Source organism: Triticum urartu, chromosome 4 (genome assembly GCF_003073215.2).
Source record: "Triticum urartu cultivar G1812 chromosome 4, Tu2.1, whole genome shotgun sequence".
In the NCBI taxonomy this organism is placed as follows: Eukaryota; Viridiplantae; Streptophyta; class Magnoliopsida; order Poales; family Poaceae; genus Triticum; species Triticum urartu.
Window position 1 is genome coordinate 604,734,129 of NC_053025.1, and position 26,861 is coordinate 604,760,989.

A 26,861-nucleotide genomic window follows, 5' to 3' on the forward strand; every position below is an offset into this window, starting at 1 on the left:
GTTGGGGAGGTGAACTTTGCATATGCAGGGGTTTATAGGGAGACACTCTCCGAGTTGAAATCGCAATGCATTTCATAGATAATCTGACTACTTTTTATGTTTTCATGAATCTTAGATTCTGAACAGCATCATAATGATTATGAGCTTGCGCGCATGAAAATAATAAAGCAGAACAATGCCATGGCTGTCAAACTTGGCATTAAGGGACTGAAATCAAGTCTGGATGCAATGCAATGCAAACACTCTCCACCTACAGATTCATGCTCAGAATATGATCCTAACAGTGATTCTGAGCTAGAGGGAGACCTAAGTCAATGTAGCTCCCTAGTGGAGGAGTCAGAGGAAGATGCCCTATCTTATTCACCCATCAAGGTACTTGCTCTAACTTTCCAAGGTTACATTTCTCGCACATATCTTGCAACTGATGCTTTGCCTTGCTTCTCCTTTGTTGAACTGCCATTAGCTTAGTTTACACATCGTGTCTGTGAATACGCCCTGCCTATCCATTTTCAGTACATATTCCATCTGTCATCATACCATATTTATCCATTCAAATGTTGTTCTTGTGTATCAGACGTTCAAAAGGAAGAGGGCGATTGCTGATCGTGGAGGAGCATAAGCAAAGTATTTGGAAAATGTAGTGGCCTCTAATAAATCAAATAGCCCATTAGGTGTAGTTGCAATATCACCTGACCCACAAAATACCCCAACTCTAGCAGACTCTAGCCCTACTACACTGGTCATTTCTGATGCCTCAACTCAGCAGACCCCAACTGCAGCAAACAGTATGATTATGCCAGTTGACATAGCACCAGCTGTACGATGCAAAACCCCCATTCCAGCAAAGAGTACACCAAATCCAGTTGCCAAATCCCATTTCGAACCAGAGAGAGCCCCAATTGCAGCAAATAGGACCCCTGTTCCATTTCTTCCCGGTTTAGAAGATGAAGCTTATGTTGTTGTCAAGAGCTTTGTGCGCATCTTTCCTTCATGGAAAGATTATACCACAGACACAGAACAATTTCCAGTCTTCCTCCGCAACTTACACGTAAGTAATGTAGTAATGTTATTCATGGTCATTACTGCATATGTTTCTGCTGACAGAAGACACAAGATTTCATTCTTTTAAATAGGCGAGGCGCAAACTGGATTGTGATGATGAGCAAGGGTTGGTTGCGCTTTTCAACCACTTGTTGATGAAGTATCGTTCCTACCTGAGGCAAGCGCACTTCAATGGCAAGCCTCTGAACGAAATTTCTGTAAAGTCTCCGGTGCTACATTTATCCGACGGTGACTGGAATAATCTTGTTACACATTGGTCTCGGCTGCAGCGTAAGGTACTGTCTATGATAGCACATCACAATTTGAACTACATTTGTGCATTGGCCTTAATGTCTCACTTGTACGAAAACTGTTAGCAGAAGAACATTCATCCTCAAGGGACCACATAATCTCGCAACTATACTGCACACTGCATTGCTCTTGTGAGTACCTCAATGTTTTGTATAGTACACCAATGTTCAAAACACTCTTGTATTATGGGAAGAGGGATTGGTTCATTTTGTAGCATTCTGCATCTTATCTCCCTTGCCCACCATTTACTAAAAAGATCAGATCTATATTTAATCTTACCAACAAGTAGAATACACAGACAATGCCAGTGCAGAAGTGTAGCCCATTGCTCTTGTCAGTACATTTTGTCCTGTAACGCTTGTACTTCCAGGGATTGGTAGTTGATTATGTAGCATCAATCTGCATCTTATCTTCATTATCCTCTGTCCTTTCCAGTATTATCATATCTATAATTACTCTCTACAAAATGTAGAGTACAGGCAATGCTTATGAAGAAGATTCTGTGCTGAAATTCTTGAGTTATGCTTCCCTTGCCACGGAGAAGGGCATTATAAAGCCGGTGTTAACTGTTAATGTAAGTCAGTCCTTCTAAAGCCTTTATCCTCAACCGCTGTTTAATTTGCTCATACTCCCTATCGTTTATTGCTGTTTAGTTTGCTGTTTCTACCAAAATGCATGTTCGTAAGAACCGTAAGTTCTAAGTTTTACTTGTAAAACCAAATTCCTTATTCATACCATGCACATTACTTAATACTCCCTATATGTATGATTGTTTTTGTGGCTCTATAATCCAGTGTGTGGTGTAGCAGCCCACATTTGCACCTTGTCATCTCCTGTTTTATCTTACTGATGTGGCTGATGATATGAACAACATGCCATGCACATTATCCAAAATAGATACAATGATTTTCTTTGCTCTTCATCTATGCTTGTTATGTTGACATGGTAATACAGTAGTGTGGTGAAGCTCCCCGCATTATGAACAATGCCAAATTATGCTATTGATATTTTGAACATACTCTTTATTTCTAATTTGAAATTGGATAGAATTGACAAAACAGTTATCATCTTTGTTTATACACGTGCAAAACCTGTAATCTCTCTGCTTTGTTTCAGGGTGATATGCCTGATGGCATGCACAAGTCTGCTGAAGGCTGTGAGACAAACCCAACATATATTGCGGCAAAGAAGGCAAAACATCATGAAGATAGCAAGACACCCCAAAGTCTTGTCTTGATGAAGTGTTCAAGTTACTTGAGACTAACAGTCAGACAAGCTCACAGAATTCGTTGTCTGAATCAGTTCGACTTCTTCAGTCCCAAGTTATAGCAGAAAGGCATTCTACAACTCAACTTTGACTTGAAGTCCTATCTCTAAGAAAGATTGCGGAGAACACCAATGAGAACCTCATCGCTAAACAGCTACACCTGGAAGCTATGACCGACATGCTAGGCCGGTTTCACAGCCTTGCACAGCAGCTTGCGCAGCAGTTCCCCCGCAAGGCTAACCTTTCTTGAACTGTCTTGGAAGTGGTCTTGGTTCAATATTATTTTGTAACGCTGCAATGGTGCCCAGTTTTTGTAATCTGCTTCTTCGTTGCGCTCTATGATCACTGGTGGCGAACTTTGATGCCCAGTGGATGTAATATACCTTAAATCCTTTATTGTGTAGTGTAGGTTTATTCTTAGTTACTATGCCGTAATTTCTTTATTGTATAGAGTAGGTTTGTTCTTAATTCCTACTAGTTACGCAGTAGCCCGAAATGAACCCCGGCCCATGATTGTGCGAATCAAATCACGGGCTTTTAACAGGCCAAAATTGTCTGGGTCCTTGTTTGGCCCAATCACATATCGCCTGCGAGCAGGCCGGATGCAAACCGGACCATATTTAGGCCCAACTATATGATGGGCTTTTAACAGGCCGAAATTAATATAGGGCCGAATATTAAATGGGCCCTTAACAGGCCAAAACTAATATCAGGCCGAATTACTAAGTGGGCCTTTAGCAATTGGGCCCAAAAGCATAGTGTCTAGTTGACGGGCTGAATCTGATATGGGCCATAATTGAGCCCAAAGCCTCTTAAAGGGCCGGACCTGACCTGGGCCATAATTTGGCCCAGAACGTGGTAGGCTTTTAACGGGCCGGATCTCATATGGGCCACTATTAGGGCCGGAGCGTGGCAGGCCATTAATGGACCGGATCAAATATGGGCCGGCATTTGGCCCAAAACATGGCAGCCAGTTAATGGGCCGGCCTACTAGGGTCCTCAAAATCATGTGGGCCTACAGCTGGACCGGCCCATTAAAGTCGGTGAAATCTCGTGGGCCTTTAGCTGGGCTGGCCCATTATGACCCGCAAGAATCTTGTGGTCCTTTACCTGGGCTGGCCCATTATGGCACACAAAAATCTTGTGGGCCTTTACCTGGGCCGGCCCATTATGGCCCGCAAAATCTTGTGGGCCTTTAGCTGAGCCAGCCCATTATGGCCGCAAAATCTCGTGGGCCTTTAGCTGGGCCGGCCCATTATGGTCCGCAAAATCTTGTGGGCCTTTAGTTGGGTCGTCCCATTTAAACTAGTTGGGCCGTGCCACGTGTCGACGTATCATAGGCGCCTTCTATCCAGTGAGTGGATGACATCTGTCCCGACGATGAGCCGACACGTGTTTCCTCTAGCCAATGATGATTTTACACGTGGAAAATCCCCATTGGTCGGGGCTGTTAATGGGTTATCAGATCCAAAACCCGACCCGATAGCTTAACGGCGTTCCGTTACGGTGGATGCCACGTGTCGGTCACCCTTGACGAAAGCACTTCTGTGACGCGCGATTTATCGTCATGGAAGTGGACACTTCTGTGATGATAATTTTGGTAATTTCATGGAACACTTCTACGACAGCACAGGTATGACTATCTTGATTCTGTCAAAAATTTGTCATGGATGTACATGCATGACAAAAAAGCGAACTACTGTGACAAACACGTATCATCGTGGAAGTGTATATTTTTTGTAGTGACATCGGCCAGCCGGGGAGAGTCAGACTGGTTTATAAGGCAGAGCACGGCAGCTAGCATCGTCCCTTCGGGGACATCTGATAAAATTGGAAAGATACAGAGAAGATTAGCATGGCCCTTGCGCAAGGATGACACACACAAATCGAGAAATGGTCCAATTTTTTGAGATTTTCCACGCAAGTCCCTAGAGCCTACTTTCTTGCACTTGCGTGTGTAGCTATTCATACAGAAAGGCCCTCAATATTGCCTTTCAAATTTAGATCCACACGCTTTCTCTTCTTTGTTATAGAAGATATAACCTTTCTGTAGTAACTTTTTAGCTTTTTAATCTATTATCACATGTTTCTGGATTACTCTTCAGTTTCAGTCCTCCTACATGTAGTGTATTCCATCAATTTTTTATTGTCTTTGTTCCTTACCCTTAACTATGATTCGGTCAAAACGCAAAAAAAACATGTTTCATTAGTCTAATTTGATTATCTTACCGCCAAACAAACTCATCTAAGACTTGTGAGAAAACTCCCTCGGACACTAGTGATGGTTTCTGGCAAACTCGAAAGAATCTCTTCTTCAAACCTTTCTATCCTTAGCGTACAATAACTTGTGGTCGATGAATTACGTAGGTCACAACTGGTGGCAATAACTTGATCGTCTAAGCTCCTTCACGCACAAGTTTGCTTTTTAAACAGTTTTGATTTGCATAATCCACCATTCATAAATTGTGAACAAACCAAAAGGATTTGTTGATCCCTCCTTTCCTAAACGTGCATGTGCCCTCCCCCCACGTGCGGCAACAACTATAATATTTTTTGTGTCCAAGCATCGATCGTTATCCCCTAACAAAAAACATGAGGGCCCGTTATGCTCTTCCATTAATTTGGGCCACATCAAGAGAGATCCAGTTTGCAATTGGCGGCCCGCCGCGCACCCAATGGCGTCTTGATTTGACAGGACAACACCAAGGGAAAAACAAACTCTTGTTTGTTTAGTCCCACATCATCCAGCCGGGGAGAGTCGGACTGGTTTATAAGGTAGAGTGCCGCAGCTAGCATCGTCCCTTCGCGGACATCCGATAAAATTGGAATGATACAGAGAAGATTAGCATGGCCCCTGCGCAAGGATGACACGCACAAATCGAGAAATGGTCCAATTTTTTTTAAGATTTCTGCGCAAGTCCCTGGAGCCTTCTTTCTTGCACTTGCGTGTGCAACTATTCGTACAGAAATGCCCTTTAGTTTCCTTTCTCCATCTGAAGGGTCCTCAATATTGCCTGTTTAAATTTAGATCCACACGCTTTCTCTTCTTTTTTATAGCAGATATAACCTTTCTGTAGTAACTTTTAGATTTTTAATCTATTATCACACGTTTATGGATTAGTCTTCCATTTCAGTCCTCCCACGTGTAGTGCATTCCTTCAACTTTTTATTGTCTTTGTTCCTTACCATCAAATGTGATTCGGTCATAACGCAAAAAAACATGTTTCATTAGTCTAATTTGTTTTTGTTACCACCTAACAAACTCATCTAAGACTTGTGAGAAAACTCTCTCGGACACTAGTGCTGGATTCTGGTACACTCGAAAGAATCTCTTCTTCAAACCTTTCTATCCTTAGTGTACAATAACTAGTGGTCGATGAATTACGTAGGTCACAACTGGTGAACTCTAAATCTTCGTGTAGAAAAGTATATATGTTGCATACCATTTTATATATCTAGTCACACCAAATACACGGTAAGCTATCTAAGCATGAACCTTTTGGCACTATGTTCTTTGCAATGTGTACTTGTGGCAACAACTTGATCGTCTAATCTCCTTCTCGCACAAGTTTGCCTTTAAAAAAGGTTTGTCATTTTGCGTAATCCACCTTTCATAAATTGTGAGCAACCAAAAGGATTTGTTTGTCCATCCTTTCATAAATGTGCATGTGCCCTCCCCCCACGTGCATCAACAACTATAGTTTTCCTTTTAGTGTCCAAGCATGGCTCGTTATTCCCTCACCAAAAAACATGAGGGCCCGTTATGCTCTGCCATTAATTTGGGCCACATGAAGAGAGATCAGGCTTGCAACTGGCGGCCTGCCACGCGCCCGATGGAATCTAGGTATGGCTGGACACCGCCGTGGGCAACACAAACGCTCGTTTGTTTAGTCCCACATCAGCCAGCTAGGGAGAGTCGGACTGGTTTATAAGGCAGAGAGCGGAAGCTAGCATCATCCCTTCGGGGGCATCCGATAAAATTGGAACGATACAGAGAAGATTAGCATGGCCCCTTCGCAAGGATGACATGCACAAATCGAGAAATGGTCCAATTTTTTTGACATTTACCGAGCAAGTCACTGGAGCCTTCTTTCTTGCACTTGCATGTGCAGCTATACGTACCCAAAGGCCCTTTAGTTTCCTTTCTCTATCAGAGAGTTCCTCAATACTGCATTTTTGAATTTCGATCCACACGCTTTCTCTTCTTTGTTATTGCAGATATAACCTTTCTGTAGTAACTTTTAGATTTTTAATCTATTATCACACGTTTATGGATTAGTCTTCCATTTCAGTCCTCCCACGTGTAGTGTATTCCTTCAATTTTTTATTGTCTTTGTTCCTTACCATCAAATGTGATTCGGTCATAACACAAAAAAACATGTTTCATTAGTCTAATTTGTTTCTGTTACCACCTAACAAACTCATCTAAGACTTGTGAGAAAACTCTCTTGGACACTAGGCTGGATTCTGGTACACCCGAAAGAATCTCTTCTTCAAACCTTTCTGTGTTTAGTGTACAATAACCAGTGGTCGATGAATTACATAGTTTACAACTGGTGAAATATCAAGCTTCATGTAGAAAATTATATATGTTGCATACCATTTTATATATCTACTCACACCAAAGACATGGTAAGCTAGCTTAGCATGAACCTTTTGGCACTATGGTCTTTGCAATATGTACTTGTGGCAATAACTTGATCGTCTAAGCTCCTTCACGCACAAGTTTGCTTTTTAAATAGTTTTGATTTGCATAACCCAGCATTCATATATTGTGAACAACCAAAAGGATTTGTTGATCCCTCCTTTCCTAAACGTGCATGTGCCCTCCGCCCACGTGCGGCCACAACTATAGTATTTTTTTGTCCAAGCATCGTTCGTTATTCCCTAACAAAAAACATGAGGGCCCGTTATGCTCCCCCATTAATTTGGGCCAAATCAAGAGATATTCGTCTTGCAACTGGCGGCCCGCCACGCGCCCGATGACGTCTAGATTTGGCAGGACAACGCCATGGGCAAAACAAACGCTCATCTGTTTAGCCCCACATCAGCCAGCCAGGGAGGGTCAGACTGATTTATAAGGCAAAGCACGACAGCTAGCATCGTCCCTTCGGGGGCATCCGATAAAATTGGAACGATACAGAGAAGATTAGCATGGCCCCTGCGCAAGGATGACACGCACAAATCGAGAAATGGTCTAGTTTTTTTTTGAGATTTTCCGCGCAAGTCACTGGAGCCTTCTGTTTTTGCACTTGCGTGTGCAGCTATTCATACCGAAAGGCCCTTTAGTTTCCTTTCTCTATCAGAGAGGTCCTCAATACTGCCTTTTTAAATTTAGATCCACACGCTTTCTCTTCTTTGTTATTGCAGATATAACCTTTCTGGAGTAACTTTTAGCTTTTTATCTATTATCACACGTTTATGCATTAGTCTTCCGTTTCAGTCCTCCCACATGTAGTGTATACCTTCAATTTTTTATTGTCTTGGTTCCTTACCATCAACTGTGATTCGGTCATAACGCAAAAAAACATGTTTCATTAGTCTAATTTGTTTATGTTACCACCTAACAAACTCATCTAAGACTTGTGAGAAAACTCTCTCGGACACTAGACTGGATTGTGGTACACTTGAAAGAATCTCGTCTTCAAACCTTTCGGTCTTTAGTGTACAATAACCAGTGGTCGATGAATTACATAGGTCAACCGGTGAAATCTCAATCTTTATGTAGAAAATTATATATGTTGCATACCATTTTATATATTTAGTCACACCAAAGACACGGTAAGCTAGCTTAGCATGAACCTTTTGGCACTATAGTATTTGCAATATGTACTTGTGGCAATAGCTTGATCGTCTAAGCTCCTTCATGCACAAGTTTGCTTTTTAAAAAGTTTTGATTTGCATAATCCATCATTCATAAATTGTGAACAACCAAAAGGATTTGTTGATCCCTCCTTTCCTAAATGTGCATGTGTCGTCCCCCCACGTGCGGCAACAACTATAGTATTTTTTTGTGCAAGCATCGTTCGTTATTCCCTAACAAAAAACACCAGGGTATGTTATGCTCTTTCATTAATTTAGGCCACATCAAGAGAGAACCGGCTTGCAACTGGCGGCCCGACGCGCGCCCGACGGCGTCTTGATTTGGCAGGACAACGCCATGGGCAAAAAAACCGCTAGTTTGCTTAGTCCCACATCGGCCAGCCGGGGAGAGTCGGACTGGTTTATAAGGCAGATCGCCGCAGCTAGCATCATCCCTTCGGGGACATCCAACAAAATTGGAACGATACAGAGAAGATTAGCATGGCCCCTGCGCAAGGATACCTTGCACAAATCGAGAAATGGTCCAATTTTTTTTAGATTTCCCTGCAACTCCCTAGAGCCTTCTTTCTTGCACTTGCGTGTACAGCTATTCGTACAGAAAGGTCCTTTGTTTCCTTTCTCTATCAGAAGGGTCCTCAATATTGCCTTTTTTAAATTTAGATCCACACGCTTTCTCTTCTTTGTTATAGCAGATATAACCTTTCTGTAGTAACTTTTTAACTTTTTAATCTATTATCACATGTTTCTGGATTAGTCTTTAGTTTCAGTCCTCCTACATGTAGTGTATTCCTTCAATTTTTTATTGCCTTTGTTCCTTACCATTAACTGTGATCCGGTCATAATGCAAAAAAACATGTTTCATTAGTCTAATTTGATTATCTTACCACCTAAGAAACTCATCTAAGACTTGTGAGAAAACTCTCTCGGACACCAGTGCTGGATTCTGGTATAAATTGAAAACTCTCATGTAGAAAAGTATATATGTTGCATACCATTTTATATATATCTAGTCACACCAAAGACATGGTAAGCTAGCTTAGCATGAACCTTTTGGCACTATGGTCTTTGAATATGTACTTGTGGTAATAACTTGATCGTCTAAGCTCCTTCACGCACAAGTTTGCTTTTTAAAAAATTTTGATTTGCATAATCCAGCATTCATATATTGTGAACAACCAAAAGGATTTGTTGATCCCTCCTTTCCTAAACGTGCATGTGCCCTCCCTCCACGTGCGGCAACAACTATAGTATTTTTTGTGTCGAAGCATCATTCGTTATTCCTTAACAAAAAACACGAGGGCTCGTTATGCTCTGCCATTACTTTGGGCCACATCAAGAGAGATCCGGTTTGCAACTGGCGGCTCGCCGCGCGCCCGATGGGGTCTTGATTTGGCAGGACAATGCCATGGGCAAAACAAACGCTCGTTTGTTTAGTCCCACATCGTCCAGCGAGGGAGTGTCGGACTGGTTTATAAGGAAGAGCGCCGCAACTAGCATCGTCCCTTCAGGGACATTCGATAAAATTGGAATGATACAGAGAAGATTAGCATGGCCCCTGCACAAGGATGACACGCACAAATCGAGAAATGGTCCAAATTTTTTTGAGATTTCCGCGCAAGTCCCTGGAGCCTTCATTCTTGCACTTGCGTGTGCAGCTTTTCGTACAGAAAGGCCCTTTAGTTTCCTTTCTATATCAGAAGGGTCCTCAATATTGCCTTTTTAAATTTAGATCCACATGCTTTCTCTTCTTTGTTATAGCAGATATAACCTTTCAGTAGTAACTTTTGAGCTTTTTAATCTATTATCACATGTTTCTGGAGTAGCCTTCAGTTTCAGTCCTCCTACATCTAGTGTATTCCTTCAATTTTTTATTGTCTTTGTTTCTTACCCTTAACTGTGATTCGGTCATAACGCAAAAAACATGTTTAATTAGTCTAATTTGATTATCTTACCACCTAACAAACTCATCTAAGACTTGTGAGAAAACTCTCTTGGACACTAGTGCTGGATTCTGGTACACTTGAAAGAATCTCTTCTTCAAACCTTTCTATCTTTAGTGTACAATAACTAGTGGTCGATGAATTGCGTAGGTCACAACTGGTGAACTCTCAATCTTCGTGTAGAAAAGTATATATGTTGCATACCATTTTATATATCTAGTCACACCAAATACACGGTAAGCTAGCTTAGCATGAACCTTTTGGCACTATGTTCTTTGCAATGTGTACTTGTGGCAACAACTTGATCGTCTAATCTCCTTCCTGCACAAGTTTGCCTTTCAAAAAGGTTTGTCGTTTCGCATAATCCACCTTTCATAAATTGTGAACAAGCAAAAGGATTTGTTTATCCATCCTTTCCTAAACGTGCATGTGCCCTCCCCCCACGTGGGGCAAAAACTATAGTTTTCTTTTTAGTGTCCAAGCATCGCCCGTTATTCCCTCATGAAAAAACACGAGGGCCCGTTATGCTCTTCCATTAATTTGGGCCACATCAAGAGAGATCAGGCTTGCAACTGGCGGCCTGCCACACGCCCGATGGAATCTAGGTATGGCTAGACACTGCAGTGGGCAACACAAACGCTCATTTATTTAGTCCCACATCGTTCAGCCGGGGAGAGTCGGATTGGTTTATAAGGCAAAGCGCGGCAGCTAGCATCGTCCCTTCGGGGGCATCCAATAAAATTGGAACGATACAGAGAAGATTAGCATGGCCCCTGCGCAAGGATGACACACACAAATCGAGAAATGGTCCAATTTTTTTGAGATTTTCCGCGCAAGTCACTGGAGCCTTCTTTTTTTGCACTTGCGTGTGCAACTATTCGTACCGAAAGGCCCTTTAGTTTCCTTTCTCTACCAGAGAGGTCCTCAATACAGCCTTTTTAAATTTCGATCCACACACTTTCTCTTCTTTGTTATTGCAGATATAACCTTTCTGGAGTAACTTTTAGCTTTTTAATTTATTATCACACGTTTATGGATTAGTCTTCCGTTTCAGTCCTCCCACATGTAGTGTATTCCTTCAATTTTTTTATTGTCTTTGTTCCTTACCATCAACTATGATTCGGTCATAACGCAAAAAAATATGTTTCATTAGTCTAATTTGTTTATGTTACCACCTAACAAACTCATCTAAGACTTGTGAGAAAACTCTCTCGGACACTAGGCTGGATTGTGGTACACTCGAAAGAATCTCATCTTCAAACCTTTTTGTCTTTAGTGTACGATAACCAGTGGTCGATGAATTACATAGGTCAACCGGTGAAATCTCAATCTTTATGTAGAAAATTATATATGTTGCATACCATTTTATATATCTAGTCACAGCAAAGACACGGTAAGCTAGCTTAGCATGAACCTTTTGGCACTATGGTCTTTGCAATATGTACTTGTGGCAATAACTTGATATCGTCTAAGCTCCTTCACGCACAAGTATGCTTTTTGAAAAGTTTTGATTTGCATAATCCACCATTCATAAATTTTGAACAACCAAAAGGATTTGTTGATCCCTGCTTTCCTAAACGTGCATGTGCCCTCCCCCCACGTGCGGCAACAACTATTGTATTTTTTTGTGTCCAAGCATCGTTCGTTATTCCCTAACAAAAAACACGAGGGCATGTTATGCTCTTTCATTAATTTGGGCCACATCAAGAGAGATCTGGCTTGCAATTAGCGGCCTGCCACACGCCCGATGGAATCTAGGTATGGCTAGACACCGCCATGGGCAACACAAACGCTCGTTTGTTTAGTCCCACATCGGCCAGCCGAGGAGAGACGGTCTGGTTTATAAGGAAGAGCACTGCAGCTAGCATCGTCCCTTCGGGGACATCCGATAAAATTGGAATGATACAGAGAAGATTAGTATGGCCCCTGCGCAAGGATGACACGCACAAATCGAGAAATGGTCCAAATTTTTTTGAGATTTCCACGCAAGTCCCTGGAGCCTTTTTTCTTGCACTTGCATGTGCAGCTATTCGTAGAGAAAGGCCCTTTAGTTTCCTTTCTCTATCAGAAGAGCACAATGAGGTTATTCCTAAACGTGCATGTGCCCTCCCCCCACGTGCGGCAACAACTATAGTATTTTTTTGTGTCAAGCATCGTTTGTTATTCCCTAACAGAAAACACGAGGGCCCATTATGCTCTTCCATTAAATTTGGCCACATCAAGAGAGATCCGGCCTGCAACTGGCGGCCTGCCACGCGCCCTATGGAAAGGCCCTGGGCAAAACAAACGCTCGTTTGTTTAGTCCCACATCGGCCAGCCGGGGACAGTCGGACTGGTTTATAAGGCAGAGCGCCGCAGCTAGCATCATCCCAGGAACGATACAAAGAAGATTAGCATGGCCCCTGCGCAAGGATGACACGCACAAATCGAGAAATGGTCCAAATTTTATTTGAGATTTTCCGCGCAAATCACTGGAGCCTTGTTTCTTGCACTTGCGTGTGCAGCTATTCGTACCGAAAGGCCCTTTAGTTGTTGGGGAACGTTGCAGAAAACAAAAATTTTCCTACGGTTTCACCAAGATCACTGTTGGGGAACGTTGCAGAAAACAAAAAATTTCCTACGGTTTCACCAAGATCCATCTATGAGTTCATCTAGCAACGAGTGATGGATTGCATCTACATACCTTTGTAGATCACGCGCGGAAGCGTTCAAAGAACGGGGATGAGGAAGTCGTACTCGACGTGATCCAAATCACCGGAGATCCTAGCGCCGAACGGATGGCACCTCCGCGTTCAACACACGTACGGTCAGCATGACGTCTCCTTCTTCTTGATCCAGCAAGGGGGAAGGAGAGGTTGAGGAAGATGGCTCCAACAGCAGCACGACGGCGTGGTGGTGATGGAGCTGCAGTACTCCGGCAGGGCTTCGCCAAGCTCTATGGAGGAGGAGGATGTGTTGGAGAGGGAGAGGGAGGCACCAAAGGCAAAGGTAAGAGGTCCTCCATCCCCCCCACTATATATAGGGGGGCCTAGGGGGGCGGAGGCCCTAGGAGATGCAATCTCCTAGGGGGGCGGCGGCCAAGGGGTGGGGGGCTTGCCCCCCAAGCAAGGGGGCGCCCCCCTTTAGGGTTTCCCCACCCTAGGCGCATGGGCCCTAGGGGAAGTGGCGCCCCAGCCCACTTTGGGCTGGATCCCTTCCCACTTCAGCCCATGGGGCCCTCCGGGATAGGTGGCCCCACCCGGTGGACCCCCGGGACCCCTTCCGGTGGTCCCGGTACAATACCGGTGACCCCGAAACTTGTCCCGATGGCCGAAATAGCACTTCCTATATATAATTCTTTACCTCCGGACCATTCCGGAACTCCTCGTGACGTCCGGGATCTCATCCGGGACTCCGAACAACATTCGGGTTACTGCATATACATATCCCTACAACCCTAGCGTCACCGAACCTTAAGTGTGTAGACCCTACGGGTTCGGGAGACATGTAGACATGACCGAGATTGCTCTCCGGTCAATAACCAACAGCGGGATCTGGATACCCATGTTGGCTCCCACATGCTCCTCGATGATCTCATCGGATGAACCACGATGTCGAGGATTCAAGCAACCCCGTATACAATTCCCTTTGTCAATTCGGTATGTTACTTGCCCGAGATTCGATCGTCGGTATCCCAATACCTCGTTCAATCTCGTTACCGGCAAGTCACTTTACTCGTACCGTAATGCATGATCCCGTGACCAGACACTTGGTCACTTTGAGCTCATATTATGATGATGCATTACCGAGTGGGCCCAGTGATACCTCTCCGTCATATGGAGTGACAAATCCCAGTCTTGATCCGTGTCAACCCAACAGACACTTTCGGAGATACCCGTAGTATACCTTTATAGTCACCCAGTTACGTTGTGACGTTTGGTATACCCAAAGCACTCCTACGGTATCCGGGAGTTACACGATCTCATGGTCTAAGGAAAGGATACTTGACATTGGAAAACTCTAGCAAACGAACTATACGATCTTGTGCTATGTTTAGGATTGGGTCTTGTCCATCACATCATTCTCCTAATGATGTGATCTCGTTATCAATGACATCCAATGTCCATAGTCAGGAAACCATGACTATCTGTTGATCAACGAGCTAGTCAACTAGAGGCTTACTAGGGACATGTTGGTGTCTATTATTCACACATGTATTACGATTTCCGGATAACACAATTATAGCATGAATAAAGACAATTATCATGAACAAGGAAATATAATAATAATGCTTTTATTATTGCCTCTAGGGCATATTTCAACAGTCTCCCACTTGCACTAGAGTCAATAATCTAGTTACATTGTGAATGAATCGAACACCCATGGAATCTGGTGTGATCATGTTTTGGCTCCTAAGGGAGGAGGTTTTAGTCACGGATCTTGCTACATTCAGGTCCGTATGTAACTTTACAATAATCTATTGTCTCCATCTGAACATTTTCACGAATGGAGTTGAAAGCGACGCTTGATGTGCCTTGTCTTCTTGTGAAACCTGGGCTCCTTGGCAAGTGCAATAGCTCCAGTGTTGTCACAGAAAGAGTTTGATTGCCCCGACGCATTGGGTATGACTCCTAGGTCGGTGATGAACTCCTTCACCCATATTGCTTCATGTGCTGCCTCGGAGGCTGCCATGTATTCCTGCTTCACATGTAGATCTCCCGCCACGACGCTCTGCTTGCACTGCACAGCTTACTGCCCCACCATTCAAAATATACACGTATCCGGTTTGTGACTTAGAGTCATCCAGATCTGTGTCGAAGCTAGCGTCGACGTAACCCTTTACGATGAGCTCTTCGTCACCTCCATAAACGAGAAGACATTTCCTTAGTCCTTTTCGGTACTTCAGGATATTCTTGACCGCTGTCCAGTGTTCCTTGCCGGGATTACTTTGGTACCTTCCTACCAAACTTACGGCAAGGTTTACATCAGGTCTGGTACACAGCATGGCATACATAATAGAACCTATGGCTGAGGCATAGGGGATGGCACTCATCTCTTCTATATCTTCTGCCGTGGTCGGACATTGAGCCGAGCTCAATTTTACACCTTGTAACACAGGCAAGAACCCCTTCTTAAGACTGATCCATATTGAACTTCTTCAATATCTTATCAAGGTATGTGCTTTGTGAAAGACCTATGAGGCGTCTTGATCTATCTCTATAGATCTTGATGCCTAATATATAAGCAGCTTCTCCAAGGTCCTTCATTGAAAAACTCTTATTCAAGTAGGCCTTAATGCTGTCCAAGAGTTCTATATCATTTCCCATCAAAAGTATGTCATCTACATATAATATGAGAAATGCTACAGAGCTCCCACTCACTTTCTTGTAAACGCAGGCTTATCCATAAGTCTGTGTAAACCCAAACGCTTTGATCATCTCATCAAAGTGAATGTTCCAACTCCGAGATGCTTGCACCAGCCCATAAATCGAGCGTTGGAGCTTGCACACCTTGTCAGCATTCTTAGGATCGACAAAACCTTCGGCTGCATCATATACAATTCTTCCTTAAGGAAACCATTAAGGAATGCCGTTTTGACGTCCATTTGCCATATCTCATAATCATAGAATGCGGCAATTGCTAACATGATTCGGACGGACTTCAGCTTCGCTACCGTGAGAAAGTCTCATCGTAGTCAACCCCTTGAACTTGTCGATAACCCTTAGCGACAAGCCGAGCTTTATAGATGGTCACATTACCATCCGCGTCTGTCTTCTTCTTAAAGATCCATTTATTTTCTATGGCTCGCCGCTCAACGGGCAAGTCAGTCAAAGTCCATACTTCGTTTTCATACATGGATCCTATCTCGGATTTCATGGCTTAGCCATTTGTCGGAATCCGGGCCCGCCATCGCTTCTTCATAGTTCGAAGGTTCACCGTTGTCTAACAACATGATTTCCAAGACAGGGTTGCCGTACCACTCTGGTGCGGAACGTGTCCTTGTGGACCTACGAAGTTCAGTAGCAACTTGATCTGAAGTTTCATGATCATCATCATTAACTTCCTCTCTAGTCGGTGCAGGCACCTCAGGAACATTTTCTTGAGTTGCGCCATTTTCCGGTTCAAGAGGTAATACTTCATCAAGTTCTACTTTCCTCCCACTTACTTCTTTCGAGAGAAACTCTTTCTCTAGAAAGGATCCATTCTTGGCAACAAAGATCTTGCCTTCGGATCTGAGGTAGAAGGTATACCCAATAGTTTCTTTAGGGTATCCTATGAAGACGCATTTTTCCGACTTGGGTTCGAGCTTTTCAGGTTGAAGTTTCTTGACATAAGCATCGCATCCCCAAACTTTTAGAAACAACAGCTTAGGTTTCTTCCCAAACCATAATTCATACGGTGTCGTCTCAACGGATTTCGACGGAGCCCTATTTAAAGTGAATGCGGCAGTCTCTAAAGCATAGCCCAAATGAAAGCGGTAAATCGGTAAGAGACATCATAGATCGCACCATATCTAATAGAGTGCGATTACGACGTTCGGACACACCATTACGCTGAGGTGTTCCAGGCGGCGTGAGTTGTGAAACTATTCCACATTTTCTTAAGTGTGTGCCAAATTCGTGACTCAAGTATTCTCCTCCACGATCTGATCGCAAACTTGATTTTCCTGTCACGTTGATTCTCAACCTCACTCTGAAATTCCTTGAACTTTTCAAAGGTCTCAGACTTGTGTTTCATTAAGTAGACATACCCATATCTACTCAAGTCATCAGTGAGGGTGAGAACATAACGATAGCCACCGCGAGCCTCAACACTCATTGGACCGCACACATCAGTATGTATGATTTCCAATAAGTTGGTTGCTCGCTCCATTGTTCCTGAGAACGGAGTCTTGGTCATTTTACCCATGAGGCATGGTTCGCACGTGTCAAATGATTCATAATCAAGAGACTCTAAAAGTCCATCTGCATGGAGCTTCTTCATGCGTTTGACACCTATGTGACCAAGGCGGCAGTGCCACAAGTATGTGGGACTATCATTATCAACCTTACATCTTTTGGTATTCACACTATGAACATGTGTAGCATTACGCTCGAGATTCATTAAGAATAAACCATTCACCATCGGAGCATGACCATAAAACATATCTCTCATATAAATAGAACAACCATTATTCTCGGATTTAAATGAGTAGCCATCTCGAATTAAACGAGATCCGATACAATGTTCATGCTCAAAGCTGGCACTAAATAACAATTATTAAGGTTTAAAACTAATCCCGTAGGTAAATGTAGAGGTAGCGTGCCGACGGCGATCACATCAACCTTGGAACCATTCCCGACACGCATCGTCACCTTGTCCTTCGCCAGTCTCCGCTTATTCCGCAGCTCCTGTTTTGAGTTACAAATATGAGCAACAACACCGGTATCAAATATCCAGGAGCTACTACGAGTACTGGTAAGGTACACATCAATTACATGTATATCACATATACCTTTCGTTTGTCGGCCTTCTTGTCCGCTAAGTACTTTGGGGCAGTTCCGCTTCCAGTGACCACTTTCCTTGCAATAAAAGCACTCAGTCTCGGGCTTGGGTCCATTCTTTGGCTTCTTCCCCGGCAGCTTGCTTGCCGGGCGCGGCAACTCCCTTGCCGTCCTTCTTGAAGTTTTTTGCCCTTGCCTCTTCTTGAACTTAGTGGTTTTATTCACCATCAACACTTGATGTTCCTTTTTGACTTCTACCTCTGCTGATTTCAGCATTGCAAATACTTCAGGAATGGTCTTTTCCATCCCCTGCATATTGAAGTTCATCACAAAGCTCTTGTAGCTCGATGGAAGCGACTGAAGGATTCTGTCAATGACCGCGTCATCCGGGAGATTAACTCCCAGCTGAGTCAAGCGGTTATGTAACCCTGACATAGTGAGTATGTCTCACTGACAGAAATATTTTCCTCCATCTTACAGCTAAAGAACTTGTCGGAGACTTCATATCTCTCGACCCGGGCATGAGCTTGAAAAACCATTTTCAGCTCTTCGAACATCTCATATGCTCCGTGTCTCTCAAAATGCTTTTGGAGCCCCGGTTCTAAGCTGTAAAGCATGCCGCACTGAACGAGGGAGTAATCATCGGTACGTGTCTGCCAAGCATTCATAACGTCTTGTTCTGCAGGGAGAACAGGTGCGTCACCTAGCGGTGCTTGTAGGACATAATATTTCTTGGCAGCTATGAGGATGATCCTCAGGGTCCGGTCCCAGTCCGTATAGTTGCTGCCATCGTCTTTCAGCTTGGTTTTCTCTAGGAACGCGTTGAAGTTGAGGACAACGTTGGCCATTTGATCTAAAATACATGTTGTAAGGATTTTAGACTAAGTTCATGATAATTAAGTTCATCTAATCAAATTATTCAATGAACTCCCACTTAGATAGACATCCCTCCAGTCATCTAAGTATAACCTGATCCAAGTTAACTAGGCCGTGTCCGGTCATCACGTGAGACGGACTAGCCAACATCGGTGAACATCTTCATGTTGATCGTATCTTCTATACGACTCATGCTCGACCTTTCGGTCTTCTGTGTTCCTAGGCCATGTCTCTACATGCTAGGCTCGTCAAGTCAACCTAAGTGTTTGCAAGTGTAAATTTGTCTTACACCCGTTGTATGTGAACGTTGGAATCTATCACACCCGATCATCACGTGGTGCTTCGAAACAACGAACTGTCGTAACGGTGCACAGTTAGGGGGAACACTTTCTTGAAATTATTATGAGGGATCATCTTATTTACTACCCGGTCGTTCTAAGTAAACAAGATGCAAAAACATGATAAACATCACATGCAATCAAATAATAATAGTGACATGATATGGCCAATATCACATAGCTCCTTTGATCTCCATCTTGGGGCTCCATGATCATCTTGTCACCGGCATGACACCATGATCTCCATCATCATGATCTCCATCATCGTGTCTCCATGAAGTTGCTCGCCAACTATTACTTCTACTACTATGGCTAACGCGTTTAGCAATAAAGTAAAGTAATTTACATGGCGTTTCTCAATGACACGCAGGTCATACAAAAAATAAAGACAACTCCTATGGCTCCTGCCGGTTGTCATACTCATCGACATGCAAGTCGTGATTCCTATTACAATAGCATGAACATCTCATACATCACATATATATCATTCATCATTCATCACAACTTTGGCCATATCACATCACAAAACACTTGCTGCAAAAACAAGTTAGACGTCCTCTAATTGTTGTTGCAAGTTTTACGTGGCTGCAATAGGGTTCTAGCAAGAACGTTTTCTTACCTACGTGAAAGCCACAACGTGATTTGTCAACTTCTATTTACCCTTCATAAGGACCCTTTTCATCGAATCCGCTCCAACTAAAGTGGGAGAGACAGACACCCGCCAGCCACCTTATGCAACTAGTGCATGTTAGTCGGTGGAACCGGTCTCACGTAAGCGTACGTGTAAGGTTGGTCCGGGCCGCTTCATCCCACAATACCGTTGAAGCAAGATAAGACTAGTAGCGGCAAGAAAGTTGACAACATCTACGCCCACAACAAATTGTGTTCTACTCGCGCAAGAAGAACTACGCATAGACCTAGCTCATGATGCCACTGTTGGGGAACGTTGCAGAAAACAAAATTTTTCCTACGGTTTCACCAAGATCCATCTATGAGTTCATCTAGCAACGAGTGATTGGATTGCATCTACATACCTTTGTAGATCACGCGCGGAAGCATTCAAAGAACGGGGATGAGGAAGTCGTACTCGACGTGATCCAAATCACCGGAGATCCTAGCGCCGAACGGACGGCACCTCCGCGTTCAACACACGTACGGTCAGCGTGACGTCTCCTTCTTCTTGATCCAGCAAGGGGAAGGAGAGGTTGAGGAAGATGGCTCCAGCAGCAGCACGACGGCGTGGTGGTGATGGAGCTGCAGTACTCCGGCAGGGCTTCGCCAAGCTCTATGGAGGAGGAGGAGGTGTTGGAGAGGGAGAGGGAGGCACCAAAGGCAAAGGTAGAGAGGTCCTCCCCTCCCCCCACTATATATAGGGGGCCTAGGGGGGCGCCGGCCCTAGGAGATGCAATCTCCTAGGGGGCGGCGGCCAAGGGGTGGGGGGCTTGCCCCCCAAGCAAGGGGGCGCCCCCCTTAGGGTTTCCCCACCCTAGGCGCATGGGCCCTAGGGGGAAGTGGCGCCCCAGCCCACTTTGGGCTGGATCCCTTCCCACTTCAGCCCATGGGGCCCTCCGGGATAGGTGGCCCCACCCGGTGGACCCCCGGGACCCTTCCGGTGGTCCCGGTACAATACCGGTGACCCCGAAACTTGTCCCGATGGCCGAAATAGCACTTCCTATATATAATTCTTTACCTCCGGACCATTCCGAAACTCCTCGTGACGTCCGGGATCTCATCCGGGACTCCGAACAACATTCGGGTTACTGCATATACATATCCCTACAACCCTAGTGTCACCGAACCTTAAGTGTGTAGACCCTACGGGTTCGGGAGACATGTAGACATGACCGAGATGACGCTCTCCGGTCAATAACCAACAGCGGGATCTGGATACCCATGTTGGCTCCCACATGCTGATGATCTCATCGGATGAACCACGATGTCGAGGATTCAAGCAACCCCGTATACAATTCCCTTTGTCAATCGGTATGTTACTTGCCCGAGATTCGATCGTCGGTATCCCAATACCTCGTTCAATCTCGTTACCGGCAAGGTCACTTTACTCGTACCATAATGCATGATCCCGTGACCAGACACTTGGTCACTTTGAGCTCATAATGATGATGCATTACCGAGTGGGCCCAGTGATACCTCTCCGTCATACGGAGTGACAAATCCCAGTCTTGATCCGTGTCAACCCAACAGACACTTTCGGAGATACCCGTATTATACCTTTATGGTCACCCAGTTATGTTGTGACGTTTGGTACATCCAAAGCACTCCTACGGTATCCGGAAGTTACACGATCTCATGGTCTAAGGAAAGGATACTTGACATTGGAAAACTATAGCAAACGAACTATACGATCTTGTGCTATGTTTAGGATTGGGTCTTGTCCATCACATCATTCTCCTAATGATGTGATCTCGTTATCAGCGACATCCAATGTCCATAGTCAGGAAACCATGACTATCTGTTGATCAACGAGCTAGTCAACTAGAGGCTTACTAGGGACATGTTGGTGTCTATTTATTCACACATGTATTACGATTTCCGGATAACACAATTATAGCATGAATAAAGACAATTATCATGAACAAGGAAATATAATAATAATGCTTTTATTATTGCCTCTAGGGCATATTTCCAACATGCACTAGAGTCAATAATCTAGTTACATTGTGATGAATCGAACACCCATGGAATTCTGGTGTTGATCATGTTTTGCTCTAGGGATAGGTTTCGTCAACAGATCTTCTACGTTCAGGTCTGTATGTACTTTACAAATATCTATGTCTCCATCTTGAACATTTTCACGAATGGAGTTGAAGCGACGCTTGATGTGCCTGGTCTTCTTGTGAAACCTGGGCTCCTTGGCAAGTGCAATAGCTCCAGTGTTGTCACAGAAGAGCTTGATCGGCCCCGACGCATTGGGTATGACTCCTAGGTCGGTGATGAACTCCTTCACCCAAATTGCTTCATGTGCTGCCTTCGAGGCTGCCATGTACTCTGCTTCACATGTAGATCCCGCCACGACGCTCTGCTTGCAACTGCACCAGCTTACTGCCCCACCATTCAAAATATACACGTATCCGGTTTGTGACTTAGAGTCATCCAGATCTGTGTCGAAGCTAGCGTCGACGTAACCTTTTATGACGAGCTCTTTGTCACCTCCATAAACGAGAAACATTTCCTTAGTCCTTTTCAGGTACTTCAGGATATTCTTGACCGCTGTCCAGTGTTCCTTGCCGGGATTACTTTGGTACCTTCCTACCAAACTTACGGCAAGGTTTACATCAGGTCTGGTACACAGCATGGCATACATAATAGAACCTATGGCTGAGGCATAGGGGATGACACTCATCTCTTCTATATCTTCTTCCGTGGTCGGACATTGAGCTGAGCTCAATTTCACACCTTGTAACACAGGCAAGAACCCCTTCTTAGACTGATCCATATTGAATTTCTTCAATATCTTATCAAGGTATGTGCTTTGTGAAAGACCTATGAGGCGTCTTGATCTATCTCTATAGATCTTGATGCCTAATATATATGCAGCTTCTCCAAGGTCCTTCATTGAAAAACTCTTATTCAAGTAGGCCTTAATGCTGTCCAAGAGTTCTATATCATTTCCCATCAAAAGTATGTCATCTACATATAATATGAGAAATGCTACAGAGCTCCCACTCACTTTCTTGTAAACGCAGGCTTCTCCATAAGTCTGCGTAAACCCAAACGCTTTGATCATCTCGTCAAAGCGAATGTTCCAACTCCGAGATGCTTGCACCAGCCCATAAATCGAGAATTGGAGCTTGCATACCTTGTCAGCATTCTTAGGATCGACAAAACCTTCTGGCTGCATCATATACAATTCTTCCTTAAGGAAACCATTAAGGAATGCCGTTTTGATGTCCATTTGCCATATCTCATAATCATAGAATGCGGTAATTGCTAACATGATTCGGACGGACTTTAGCTTCGCTACCAGTGAGAAAGTCTCATCGTAGTCAACCCCTTGAACTTGTCGATAACCCTTAGCGACAAGCCGAGCTTTATAGATGGTCACATTACCATCCGCGTCTGTCTTCTTCTTAAAGATCCATTTATTTTCTATGGCTCGCCGCTCAACGGGCAAGTCAGTCAAAGTCCATACTTCGTTTTCATACATGGATCCTATCTCGGATTTCATGGCTTCTAGGCATTTGTCGGAATCCAGGCCCGCCATCGCTTCTTCATAGTTCGAAGGTTCACCGTTGTCTAACAACATGATTTCCAAGACAGGGTTGCCGTACCACTCTGGTGCGGAACGTGTCCTTGTGGACCTTCGAATTTCAGTAGGAGCTTGATTAGAAGTATCTTGATCATCATCATTAACTTCCTCTCTAGTCGGTGCAGGCACCTCAGGAACATTTTCTTGAGTTGCGCCATTTTCCGGTTCAAGAGGTAATACTTCATCAAGTTCTACTTTCCTCCCACTTACTTCTTTCGAGAGAAACTCTTTCTCTAGAAAGGATCCATTCTTGGCAACAAAGATCTTGCCTTCGGATCTGAGGTAGAAGGTATACCCAATAGTTTCTTTAGGGTATCCTATGAAGACGCATTTTTCCGACTTGGGTTCGAGCTTTTTCAGGTTGAAGTTTCTTGACATAAGCATCGCATCCCTAAACTTTTAGAAATGATAGATTTGGTTTCTTCCCAAACCATAATTCATACGGTGTTGTCTCAACGGATTTCGATGGAGCCCTATTTAAAGTGAATGCGGCAGTCTCTAAAGCATAGCCCCAAAAAGATAGCGGTAAATCGGCAAGAGACATCATAGATCACACCATATCTAATAGAGTGCGATTACGATGTTCGGACACACCATTACGCTGAGGTGTTCCAGGCGGCGTGAGTTGTGAAACTATTCCACATTTTCTTAAGTGTGTGCCAAACTCGTGACTCAAGTATTCTCCTCCAGGATCTGATCGCAGGAACTTGATTTTCCTGTCACGTTGATTCTCAACCTCACTCTGAAATTCTTTGAACTTTTCAAAGGTCTCAGACTTGTGTTTCATTAAGTAGACATACCCATATCTACTCAAGTCATCAGTGAGGGTGAGAACATAACGATAGCCACCGCGAGCCTCAACACTCATTGGACCGCACACATCAGTATGTATGATTTCCAATAAGTTGGTTGCTCGCTCCATTGTTCCTGAGAATGGAGTCTTGGTCATTTTACCCATGAGGCATGGTTCGCACGTGTCAAATGATTCGTAATCAAGAGACTCTAAAAGTCCATCAGCATGGAGCTTCTTCATGCGTTTGACACCTATGTGACCAAGGCGGCAGTGCCACAAGTATGTGGGACTATCATTATCAATCTTACATCTTTTGGTATTCACACTATGAATATGTGTAGCATTACGCTCGAGATTCATTAAGAATAAACCATTCACCATCGGAGCATGACCATAAAACATATCTCTCATATAAATAGAACAACCATTATTCTCGGATTTAAATGAGTAGCCATCTCGAATTAAACGAGATGTTGATACAATGTTCATGCTCAAACTTGGCACCAAATAACAATTATTGAGGTTCAAAACTAATCCCGTAGGTAAATGTAGAGGTAGCGCGCCGACGGCGATCACATCGACCCTGGAACCATTACCGATGCGCATCGTCACCTGGTCCTTCGCCAGTCTCCGCTTATTCCGCACTTCCTGCTTTGAGTTACAAATGTGAGCAACTGCACCGGTATCAAATACCCAGGAGCTACTACGAGTACTGGTAAGGTACACATCAATTACATGTATATCACATATACCTTTTGTTTTGCCGGCCTTCTTGTCCACTAAGTATTTGGGGCAGTTCCGCTTCCAGTGACCACTTTCCTTGCAATAAAAGCACTCACTCTCGGGCTTGGGTCCATTCTTTGGCTTCTTCCCGGCAGCTTGCTTGCCGGGCGCGGCAACTCCCTTGCCGTCCTTCTTGAAGGTTTTCTTACCCTTGCCTTTCTTGAACTTAGTGGTTTTATTCACCATCAACACTTGATGTTCCTTTTTAACTTCTACCTCTGCTGATATCAACATTGCAAATACTCCAGGAATGGTGTTTTCCATCCCCTGCATATTGAAGTTCATCACAAAGCTCTTGTAGCTCGGTGGAAGCAACTGAAGGATTCTGTCAATGACCACGTCATCCGGGAGATTAACTCCCAGCTGAGTCAAGCGGTTATGTAACCCAGACATAGTGAGTATGTGCTCACTGACAGAACTGTTTTCCTCCATCTTACAGCTGAAGAACTTGTCGGAGACTTGATATCTCTCGACCCGGGCATGAGCTTGGAAAACCATTTTCAGCTCTTCGAACATCTCATATGCTCCGTGTCTCTCAAAACGCTTTTGGAGCCCCGGCTCTAAGCTGTAAAGCATGCCGCACTGAATGAGGGAGTAGTCATCGGTACGTGCCTGCCAAGCGTTCATAACGTCTTGTTTTGCAGGGAGAACAGGTGCGTCACCTAGCGGTGCTTGTAGGACATAATCTTTCTTGGCAGCTATGAGGATGATCCTCAGGTTCCGGACCCAGTCCGTGTAGTTGCTGCCATCGTCTTTCAGCTTGGTTTTCTCTAGGAACGCGTTGAAGTTGAGGACTACGTTGGCCATTTGATCTAAAAGGCATATTGTAAAATATTTAGACTAAGTTCATGATAATTAAGTTCATCTAATCAAATTATTCAATGAACTCCCACTTAGATAGACATCCCTCCTGTAATCTAAGTATAACATGATCCGAGTTAACTAGGCCGTGTCCGATCATCACGTGAGACGGACTAGTCAACATCGGTGAACATCTTCATGTTGATCGTATCTTCTATACGACTCATGCTCGAACTTTCGGTCTTATGTGTTCTGAGGCCATGTCTGTACATGCTAGGCTCGTCAAGTCAACCTAAGTGTTTGCATGTGTAAATCTGTCTTACACCCATTGTATGTGAACGTTAGAATCTATCACACCCGATCATCACGTGGTGCTTCGAAACAACAAACTGTCGCAACGGTGCACAGTTAGGGGGAACACTTTCTTGAAATTATTATGAGGGATCATCTTATTTACTACCGTCATTCTAAGTAAACAAGATGCAAAAACATGATAAACATCACATGCAATCAAATAATAATAGTGACATGATATGGCCAATATCACATAGCTCCTTTGATATCCATCTTGGGGCTCCATGATCATCTTGTCACCGTCATGACACCATGATCTCCATCATCATGATCTCCATCATCGTGTCTCCATGAAGTTGCTCGCCAACTATTACTTCTACTACTATGGCTAACGCGTTTAGCAATAAAGTAAAGTAATTTACATGGCGTTTCTCAATGACACGCAGGTCATACAAAAAATAAAGACAACTCCTATGGCTCCTGCCGGTTGTCATACTCATCGACATGCAAGTCATGATTCCTATTACAATAGCATGAACATCTCATACATCACATATATATCATTCATCATTCATCACAACTTTGGCCATATCATCACAAAGCACTTGCTGCAAAAACAAGTTAGACGTCCTCTAATTGTTGTTGCATGTTTTACGTGGCTGAAGTAGGGTTCTAGCAAGAACATTTTCTTACCTACGTGAAAGCCACAACGTGATTTGTCAACTTCTATTTACCCTTCATAAGGACCCTTTTCATCGAATCCGCTCCAACTAAAGTGGGAGAGACAGACACCCGCCAGCCACCTTATGCAACTAGTGCATGTTAGTCGGTGGAACCGGTCTCACGTAAGCACCTTATGCAAC

At 44.0% G+C, this 26,861-nt stretch overlaps 8 non-coding genes and 1 pseudogene across 8 annotated transcripts; all 9 read left to right on the forward strand.

Moving 5' to 3' along the window:
- Positions 1-4,425: 4,425 nt before the first annotated feature.
- Positions 4,426-4,528, forward strand: LOC125555225. Its single transcript, XR_007304661.1, has one exon. It is a non-coding gene; the product is annotated as a U6 spliceosomal RNA (small nuclear RNA).
- An 889-nt stretch (positions 4,529-5,417) lies between these two features.
- Positions 5,418-5,520, forward strand: LOC125555036. Its single transcript, XR_007304493.1, has one exon. It is a non-coding gene; the product is annotated as a U6 spliceosomal RNA (small nuclear RNA).
- A 1,055-nt stretch (positions 5,521-6,575) lies between these two features.
- On the forward strand, positions 6,576-6,678 carry LOC125555042. The gene has a single exon (XR_007304500.1). It is a non-coding gene; the product is annotated as a U6 spliceosomal RNA (small nuclear RNA).
- Positions 6,679-7,724: 1,046 nt separating this feature from the next.
- LOC125555226 lies at positions 7,725-7,827 on the forward strand. The gene has a single exon (XR_007304662.1). It is a non-coding gene; the product is annotated as a U6 spliceosomal RNA (small nuclear RNA).
- A 1,046-nt stretch (positions 7,828-8,873) lies between these two features.
- On the forward strand, positions 8,874-8,976 carry LOC125555046. The gene has a single exon (XR_007304504.1). It is a non-coding gene; the product is annotated as a U6 spliceosomal RNA (small nuclear RNA).
- Positions 8,977-9,941: 965 nt separating this feature from the next.
- On the forward strand, positions 9,942-10,044 carry LOC125555220. Its single transcript, XR_007304655.1, has one exon. It is a non-coding gene; the product is annotated as a U6 spliceosomal RNA (small nuclear RNA).
- A 1,055-nt stretch (positions 10,045-11,099) lies between these two features.
- Positions 11,100-11,202, forward strand: LOC125555222. The gene has a single exon (XR_007304658.1). It is a non-coding gene; the product is annotated as a U6 spliceosomal RNA (small nuclear RNA).
- A 1,050-nt stretch (positions 11,203-12,252) lies between these two features.
- On the forward strand, positions 12,253-12,355 carry LOC125555031. Its single transcript, XR_007304488.1, has one exon. It is a non-coding gene; the product is annotated as a U6 spliceosomal RNA (small nuclear RNA).
- A 397-nt stretch (positions 12,356-12,752) lies between these two features.
- Positions 12,753-12,831, forward strand: LOC125555053 (annotated as a pseudogene).
- Positions 12,832-26,861: the final 14,030 nt, after the last annotated feature.